The 9,700-nt window shown below is 39.0% G+C and overlaps 1 long non-coding RNA gene across 1 annotated transcript; it reads left to right on the top strand.

Annotated features, from left to right (window-relative positions):
* The first annotated feature begins 791 nt into the window (after nucleotides 1-791).
* On the top strand, nucleotides 792-8,389 carry LOC311292824. Its single transcript, XR_014627818.1, has 2 exons — nucleotides 792-896; nucleotides 8,184-8,389. It is a non-coding gene; the product is annotated as an uncharacterized lncRNA (long non-coding RNA).
* Nucleotides 8,390-9,700: the final 1,311 nt, after the last annotated feature.

The following is a 9,700-nucleotide window of genomic DNA, read 5'->3' as shown; positions in this document are numbered from 1 at the left end:
TAAACTGCATGAAAGCGCAGCAGGGATTAACCGAAGAAAATTATTTCTTGTTGCAGTATAATTGATTTATCTCAAACGATAACCTCAATGTTAGAAATTTGCGTGAGCATGTGTGTGTGACCACATTTGAGATATGTTAACAAAGAGCAGCATGGATTAAAAGGAATAATAAATGTTTGCATAGTTATCTAAATACTTCTGGAGAAGTACTGGGAGGGAGACAAAGTGCTTTTCTACAGAAATTCAATGAGTCTCAAGTTGTTTAAGTTTTCAGTTTCCTTATCTTAGTAATTGTCATAGTGCCTTGGGGACATCACAAAGAGTCCTAAACCCAACCCTTTCTGAACAGATATAAAAGAAACTGAAGCATTATTTCTGTATAGTCACTCAGTTCCTGACACAAGATGAATCTGCAGGTCTCCGTCGTTCTTCTTTTCATTTCTCTCACTGGAGGTACAGAAAACAGCAAGTATTGAAATGTATTATTTGTTAATCATACTGTAGAGCGCTAACTCAATGTCTCTCTCTGTCTGTAAGGTTATTCTCTCAAGTGTTACTCCTGCACACCTGATTCGACGGGTACCTGTGCAGCAAAAGAGGAGACATGTGCAGCTGGATTTTCTAAATGTCTTACGTTGAAATCCACCAGTAAGTCCAGTATAATGTGAAAATCTGCTGTATAAATGATACCGCTGGAGAGAAAGTATACTTGTTAACTGATAATCTTGGAATTGTTTTATTATCTGATTATATGGACATTTATGTCTTTTTTACAGGTTCCTCTCAGTCCGCCACAACTAAAAGGTGCGCACCTGTATGTCTACCAGCGACTTTAACTGTAGACCAAGTGACAACGACTACCAGCTGCTGTGACACTGATCTTTGCAATGCAGCAGGTATTGGCCTTTGTTTGATCATGCGCTAGCAGTTTGATTTCATCCACAGTAACTTAAAGGAGACATATCATGTTTTTAAATCGTTCCTTTTTACATATAAATCATACATTTGTAGTCTACACTCGGTTCAACTCCACCCCGTTCGGCCATTTTTGTAGTTTGATAGCATAGATACGATAATCTAGCGGCACAGAAACTTTTTATTCACACGTTATTAACAAAATGTCAACAACGGAAGACTTGTCCAGCCAGCCTTACATGTTCGAGCCAGAGCGAGATGAAAATGAAGGCGAAGAACCTGCAGAACAACGTCTTCATATGGATGTATCGCAATGGTGTGTTACTGTATTTACACATGAAACTTTGGTCTTCAGACCTTTTACCACCGTGTCGATTTATTTTGATTAAATATGTGCGAGGGAGAGAGAGCAAGACAGCATCTAGTTTGGAGACGGTGAAGTCTTGTTTACACTTTCGCCTGTCTCCGAAGAGAGAGAGAGAGAGAGAGAGCGCGCGCGCTCACAAGCGCAGCAGTTCATCTACATTAGACGGTGTAATGAAGCGTGTGGGTTACTACATCCAACAACCGAACATTTTAACTTACCCTCTCGTAACTTCTGCATCCTTTAGCTTGGACTACAAAATTGCAGCGAGAAATAAAAATGGCGGATTGCTCGAAGTGGTGGGCCGGAAGTCAATGTCCTAATTTGGCAGTTCCGCTGCAAATACTGTGACGTAATAGTTCAAAAAACGTCATAGATAACAGAAAAATCGGAACAGGTTGAAAAATATGACCAAAACAGAATATAAAGATATCCTGAAGAGAATAATTTCAACTTTTCTGTACTTCTAAACACTCCAAATATACAACAAAATGCATGTTGTAAATGTGTATGTCCCCTTTAAAATGAGGAAATTATACAAACAATAATTCAATATGAACAAGTGATTGTTAAAGCAGCACCAGGTAACTTTTCAACCTTCATAATATATTTCCAAAACTCTTGTGATGGTACATCGACTTACAATAGGTTGAATGACACGTCTGCCATAGCCTGACTGGGTCTGTATCGCTTTTAATCATACTTTTAAACTTCGGGTTTCGGGTAGTAACCCGAGAACAAAAAGAACTACAAAATTCGACTGCTTTACGGCAAGGCTACCTCACTTCCCCCAACACGTCCTCACATGCTGTTGGACTTGTAAGTAACATTATAGCCTATTGCTTATATTGTATATCACTCGGACAAGCTTTAACTCGATGGTGTGAGCTAAAAAGCACCTGGCGTTCTTGATGATGGATTAGTAGACATCTTCGGAGGCTAGCTGTGCTTGTTCGATGTCCGACGATTTGTAACGCGTTGTGTTTATTCCCCAATCGAACTCGTGTAACTGTCTGTCAAACGTTCTACCATCCACAGCATTACATGATAGACAAAAATAGGACAAGAATGAGCATCAAACAGAAACAACCCGCTTATGGGTGTTTGAGGCGCACATACAGGCTGCGTCCGAAACCGCGTACTCAATGAGTAGGTACTTAATTTCAATGAGTACTTACTTAACGAGCACTAAAAGAGTAGGTACTTTATAGCCAGATCTCGTTGAGTATGAATGCGAACCGGACATCTGCCATGTTGACGTTATCATGTGACCTACGACGCATTATCACACGCGCAACAACTTAAAAGATTTGAACGACACGTTTAATTCATCTATCTGTAAATATTGATATTGATTAAACTTGCTCATTTTGAAGAAACTGCTGCCCATTTATTTTGTGAATACATTTAGGGTTGATTAAAGTTCTTATATTTAACCCTACTAATGTGACCCACCGTTTTATCCTTACAATATTATTTATTTTTATTACGAAATCCCAAAATGGTCATCTCTTGAATGTTGTTAATTTCTTTATTTTATATCCAAACATTTTTATCCACAAGCAAAAGTGGCTAACTGCTTTATGTTTTCCTCTTTTTCTTGTTGAATTTAACTCTCGTTTCATCCCTCAGGCCTAGGCCTATAAATATTTTTTTTAAATGCATTTTTAAATGTATTATAATGAATTATTTAAAGGTGCATTGCGCAACTTTTCATGTTAAAAATACCAGTTTTCTAACCCATACATGCTTAAACAATTGCCTGATGGGCTGACTGAGCCCTTCTCTGATCACTGCGATTGCCTCTATAATCCTGTACAGTAAAATAAATAAGAGGGATTCGGGTCGGAATCTGAGACTGGGCGTGACGTCATGCGCGTTCACGGCACGCTCATATGTCTGGCAGGTTTGTGTATGCGCCGACGCCGCCATTCTCCGTAGAAAATGGATTCTAAGAGACCGCCTTGTAGTTCATTTCAAACACCAACGCAAACTCCACGTAAGATAAAAAAAAAAAGAGAACTTTTGTCTAGTGCAACCAAAAGGTCCAAATTGGAGTCAGACAGGCGTCGGGGTAAGACGAGAGTAAACATAGGGAAGGCTTTCAACAAATGGAGAGATCTCCGGTCTGCTCTAGGGCTCAAACGGGATCCTCAGTTGGCTTTTTTCTTGATAAAAAGGTAAGATATATCCCATTCTCTAATGTCTGATACGGCCAATAATGACAATAAATGACGATCCATAAAATGTGTATTGCTTTAGCGTAAGCTAGATAAATGTACAATCGGAATAGGTTTTACTAACTTACCATTGTCAGTGATCAGGTTCAGAATGATTGTGATATAAAATGCTGATATATAAGTTAGATACTTAGACACAAATTTTGAGCAAATTACTGCTTAATTACGATGTATTGCTATTGGAATATGCTACTTAGCTGATCAATAAAACAGGCTAAACCCCCGCAAATCTTCGGCGGATTAGCCTGTTTGGCTTTTATGATAACGTCATAGTGCCACTTGATTGTTTATTACCTTGAGACATTTGGGTGTACTTTGTTGACCGACTGTGTATGGTATGGTATCATGATTACAATTTTGAGCTTTTACAAAGTTATAACTTATATTGTTCATGAACGTGTTACCATAATAATAGTCATAAGTGGATACAGTAAACACATAACACAGTTCAACATGGAGATAGATGGGAATAAAAAACGAAGTTTTCTACTACCCCCATTTTTTCCCTCACACATAAGTGTGTTATTTACTCAATTGCCTTTCCTTTCACATATTTTAAATTACTTGCAGATTTAAAACTTTATTACCTCTGAAGACATTATGATTGTAAACAAAAGATTTGTGCGGCTGATGCTCCTTGGGTTATGACCAGCTCGAGCTCGTGCAAGCGTGCGTGTGCGTGTGGTCCGTGAGCGTGCACACCTCTGGTTGCAGTTTCGCTTGCCGCCAGAGGGGGCGTAGTTCTGCGAAAACTCAGACTCTTGCGCAATGCACCTTTAAGAAAAAATATATTAAAATATTTATCCTTGTACTAGGTTCTTTTTTCCTGTGTAAAAAAAATCTCATATTATGTATGCAAACCCATGATATATATATATATATATATATACTCACCTCATAACATCAGTAACTCAACAGCCCTACCTAGAACGGGTTTCCTCAGCGTTTGTAATGTCTGCACAAAGGGCAGCTGTGCAAAGATTTGCCTTTGGAGAAAACTGTTGATTTTATACTCAAAAAAAATTAAGTATCATTAATATTAAAAATTAATCTTACCCCAGAATGAATTGCATTGATATCCCACCCCAAAACATACAATAATAACAACGATAAATGCTGACCAATACTTAATTACTTTTTACTGAAAATATTCAATTCAATAAAACTATATTGAATACAAAATATAATGCATGTCATATGACATAGCTATGCAGGACTGAATACACTCTACATGTGTATATAGTGAACATATCTACATTTGCATTCAAACAATTAAATAAAGCATTTATTAAATAATTATTGTATTTACTGACAACAAAGAGAAATATTAATAAATTAGTAAAAGAATGAATGAAAGTCACCATCACACAATAAACAAATGCATATACAAGTCAACACATGAAACAAAGCTTTATTCAAACTACAATCATGTATGTAGGCTGAAGGCGCTGAGGTTGTTGCGTGTTGTGTTGTGCTTCACAATCTGAGGCAATAAGGGCAGGTGGAGTGATGGAGGGACTCATCCATGGCACCATCTCCAGGATTCAGCTCAGGGCTCCTCATCCTCAGCACTCACACCAGCCTGCTGACATTTCAGATTCTACAAAATGCACAAACATAACACAAAAGCAGTCATTTTAACAGCACAATGTCATATGATTTCAGTATTATTAAGACAAAACCACTTTTTTTCCACAAATGCCGCCATCATCTTCCCTTGCAGGTCCTGCTCCACCACAAAAGCTGTGCAGCTAATGCACAGAAATCAAGAATCAGAAAAGTGCTGTAATAGCTCTGTTTGAAATTACAATAATTAGTTGTTGTTATTCATTTCTGTGGTATACTCACTCAAAGCCTTTGATGGCAGCATTCAGCTTCACGAGCCACTCTCCACCGGATAAACACACATCTGTTCATCTGACCCTGTAACATCCAGACAAGATTCACATTACCTCTGTGATTTATGAGCTTGTTTTAACTTTTTATCCAACATAAATGTTCCTCAATTTATCAACAGTACTAATGGACAAATAAAATAGATAACTTATGTTTAGTTACTTTATAGATTTGTTCTACAATAGCACACATTCATCACTCAGATGTCTACGGTATTTTGTGTTGTGATGTGCTCTTCTGCAATACTTACTGAAGATTTTCCTGTCAGATGTAAATGTACATTTAAAATAAGCGTCTTTAGGATGTATACGGTTTATGTAACTCCACTTTAGAGACCTAACTAACGTGTCCTTACTGGAGCTCGCCTGTTAGCTAACGTTATACATAATAAAACGTGTTTTTACAGCAAAATCACAACTATACTTTACTGTGTAACGTCTTTACACCTTCAACAATTCAACAGTTTACTCTACAGTAGTTCAACACATGCAATTTTAACACAAGGACCCGTGTTTACTCACATTTGAAAGCACCCGCGTCGCTGATCTCTGCGATGTTTGATAATGACGTATCCTCTCGCGTGGCCTCCTGAGATAGAAAAGTATTCAGGCTTGTTCGACTTCATGCAGCTCTGCGCAGACCGATCGGCGGCTGACTTAAAGCAGTGCATGCCGGTGAGAAATTTTGTCCGACTTGATACAGCGCCGACGCCACGTGACTGTGACATATGCCATCAAAGTACCGCGAGAGCGATTCGAGAGTAGCCGGAGAACTCAGCCAGCGCAGCTTCTCAAGAGCGGCTGCACGTGGGCTGATGACGACACAGCTGTTCCACGATTGGCCGGATTCACCGCATGACAACGATCACGTGTGTTTCGTGTTTATTTCGAACACCTTTAGTTCCTCTAAAGCTCTCAAATCAGTTTATTATAACAGTGAACACTCTTTTCATGTCGTTGTCATGTTATATTGTGTCATGTTTATCCAATTAAAACTGATTAAAAACCGTAGACTCCACTTCATTGATAGTAGCTTATGTTGAACTTTATTCTTGTTCAAACAGACGCTGTATAAATCTGTGCATAAAGTATTGAATGAAAATGTCTCTGAAACATCTGTGTATTATTTGGCAAATATTGCATTTATTTCACTGCAGCTGTGGTAAAGTATGCAAACACCACGTGAGCGGGCACTACGGGAACCAGAACGTGTCCGACTTCACGTCTCCGTTTGCAGCTCCTCCCCGCCTGCACGCGGCTACTCTCGCCGATCGGTTGCATCCAGCCGCAGCCGATGTCGAACACACCTTTCATCTTCGAGCTCTTCAAAATCTGGGTTGAAGCAGTAAGCCATCCGGGAACTTCTCGCCTACTCTTTTATGAGTACTGAGGTTTCGGACCAAGCGTGCCGCACAAGCCCTGAAAAGTGAAGCCAAAACGTCTCGATCGCCCCCCAGTGACTGGTCCTAGTATAGGTCATAAGCCCCGCCTCCCCGTGTTATTCAACGGGACGTGAGACCAACAAAAAAATTAAATTACACTTCAAATATCTTTTTTCCAAAGATGTTTTCTTTCATTTGCTGTCGTTTTTATCATGCTGATGTAAGTTCAAGTGTTTGTTTCAATAATAAGTTGTTTTTTAGTTAGTTACGTGATGCGGTGGTGTAACGTCATGATTGACAGCTGTGATTGACAGGTTCTCGAGCGAAGTAGTCACTGAAGCACCAACGGACATTTTTTTCGGGATCTTCGGAGGACTGAGGAGATTGTATTTACTTTATTTTAACAAGCCTCTTGTCGTACTGCAATCATTTTTTTAAAAAGTGTGCAGAATCCACTCTCCCTGAGTGCGTTCTGCGAGAGTGAGGGCGGAGCGCTGATTTCGCGGCTTTACTTCCTGCTCACTACTGCGCAGGTCTGGTCCCGAGATCGCTACTGCGCAGACTCAAGTTCCAATATGTCAGCGCCATATCAGGACTCTGGCGGCTTCAGTTCTCATCAATGGAAGAGAGCGAAGGGGCGTCGTCCATCTTTTTTTACAGTCTATGTTTCGGACATACTACTCCGTTCACGTACTGTTTTCCCCTACTATATAGTAGGAAAGTAGGAATATTCGGACGCACTATAAGTATATGTACGCCCGAATCTCGCGATAATTAGTACGTCACTCTGGTAATTCTCGCCTACTCTTTTATGGATACTAAGGATTCGGACATACTTATTCGCTCGCCTACTGCTTTTTCCATACTATATAGTAGGGAAGTATGCGGTTTCGGACGCAGCCACAATACAGACTGCCGACAGTTCAACAGGGCGCGCGCAGCTCTTAAAGGGGCCACACCTTATTTCCACTCGTTACAGCTTCCATCCAACTGAACAGGGACCGGTATACAGGGGGGAGGGGATCAGGCCGTGAGTGAAGAGACTGCTCTGCGTGAGTGGTATTTACCAGTAACGTTAAATACAAGTAGTCCACAGCGACTCTAGGGGTCGTTGTTTGACCAAAACGGAATTCTTACCTAGTGGGGCTTTAATAAGCAGCACAATATCAAAAGTAGTCAAAAAATAGTGTAAAGCTATACCTGCATGAAAAGGAGAAGCTTATGAATTAGTCTTGTACTTTCAGAGTTTTATTATTTTTAAAAAACTGTGGGAAATTGATCAACAATGAAAATGCAGTTTTCATATAACTATTATTATCAATAGTATTATTATTAAGTATTAGTAGTGGAGTGTTAATATTATTAATTTCCTTCCTGTCTTGATTAGATGGAGTGTATAAGGGAAGCTTCCTCTTGCTCGTGTCTCCTCTGCTCTTCTACTTCCTGTTTCAGTGAGTCCAGCTGAACTTCAGATTCTACAGCAAAGACCAAACTCAATATGATACACAATCTGAATAAAGCTTGTTTGTTGCTCTGCTGTTGAGGAACTGAAAATATGTACTTTTTAAACATTAAAAAATTTCTGCATTAAAACTACCACATGACTTTTATTTGCATAAAGGAAAAGATATTATAGAATGTAATAAAGAATTGGAGAAAACGTACTCGGTTACTAACGTAACCTTTTTTATTAAAAAGTGTGAGGAACACAGGTAGATGAGATGAGGTAAACATCTATCTCAGTAAGTGACTGGAAAATTGTTCAACTTTTGGTTCAATTAGTAAGTGTCACGGATGATAGTATATAAGTAGAACATGAAGACAAAGACTGCAAGAACACAAGCCCTGTGTTAGACCTGTTGCTACCGCGATTTACAAGCTTAGATGTGGGTCAAGGAAGGATGTTGAAACTCATGAGCTGAAAGGGAACAGCAACTGGATAGAGGTCTAAAACAAAATTTGTTGAAGGTAAGGTATATATAGGTCAAAATGTGTAGAGCAGCGGGTCCCGAGGACTGGAGTTGAGAACCACTGGTATAGGTTAACATTACATTAGCCAAACAAGCTAGCCAGCTACCTCTGCCTTGCTGACTGAAATACTTTTGTTTATCCAATTACATTTTTTTAAACACCTGTAAGACATTTTATGTGAGCATATATAAATATATATATATATATATATATATATATATATATATTAGGGCTGTCAAAGTTAGCGTGTTAATAACGCGTTAACGCAAAATCATATTAACGGGACAAATTTTTTTAACGCAGCGCGTATTTTCTGTTTGACCCGTGGCCCAAAACCTAGTTGGAGAAATGGAGATACAGACCCATTTAGCAATTTTTTTTTCCCTTCAACAAATTTAAGCGCCCAAACCTTATATAGTTTCTGAGAATCTACCGGTACTGCTCTCCCAGCACGCGTGCGCACGCCTCTCTCTCTCTCTGGAGAGAGGAGCAGCGCTTTAATTCAGTTAAACACAGAATTTATGTTGCTTCTCTAATTTTACATGCAAGTATAGCCGAAATCAGAGCACAGATATTGTCTTTATTTTATGTGTATTTGATTTCACCAGACGACGGCTCGATTATCAGGATTTTTTTGCAGATTAACATCTTGGAAGGGAGAGCTGGTTATGTCTTAATGGGTCGCGTTTCAGTCACCATTTCATATTCATTCCGTTGTTTGACAATAGAAACAGTAAAATATACCAATGAAAACAGTTTTATTGAGAATTTAGCTTCATCAAAATGGGCACAGAGAGAGACAAACTATAATGTAATAATAAATAATAAATGTACATTTTCAGAAGAGCTGCCCTGTCATGCAAAAATCTAAACATGTTTGTGTTAATTGCTCAGTGCAAAGAAAGAGAAGTAATGGGAACCTGGTATTTCTTT

This window comes from Rutilus rutilus, assembly GCF_951802725.1.
Source record: "Rutilus rutilus genome assembly, chromosome: 6".
In the NCBI taxonomy this organism is placed as follows: domain Eukaryota; kingdom Metazoa; phylum Chordata; class Actinopteri; order Cypriniformes; family Leuciscidae; genus Rutilus; species Rutilus rutilus.
This window is presented reverse-complemented; position numbering and strand designations above follow the sequence as displayed.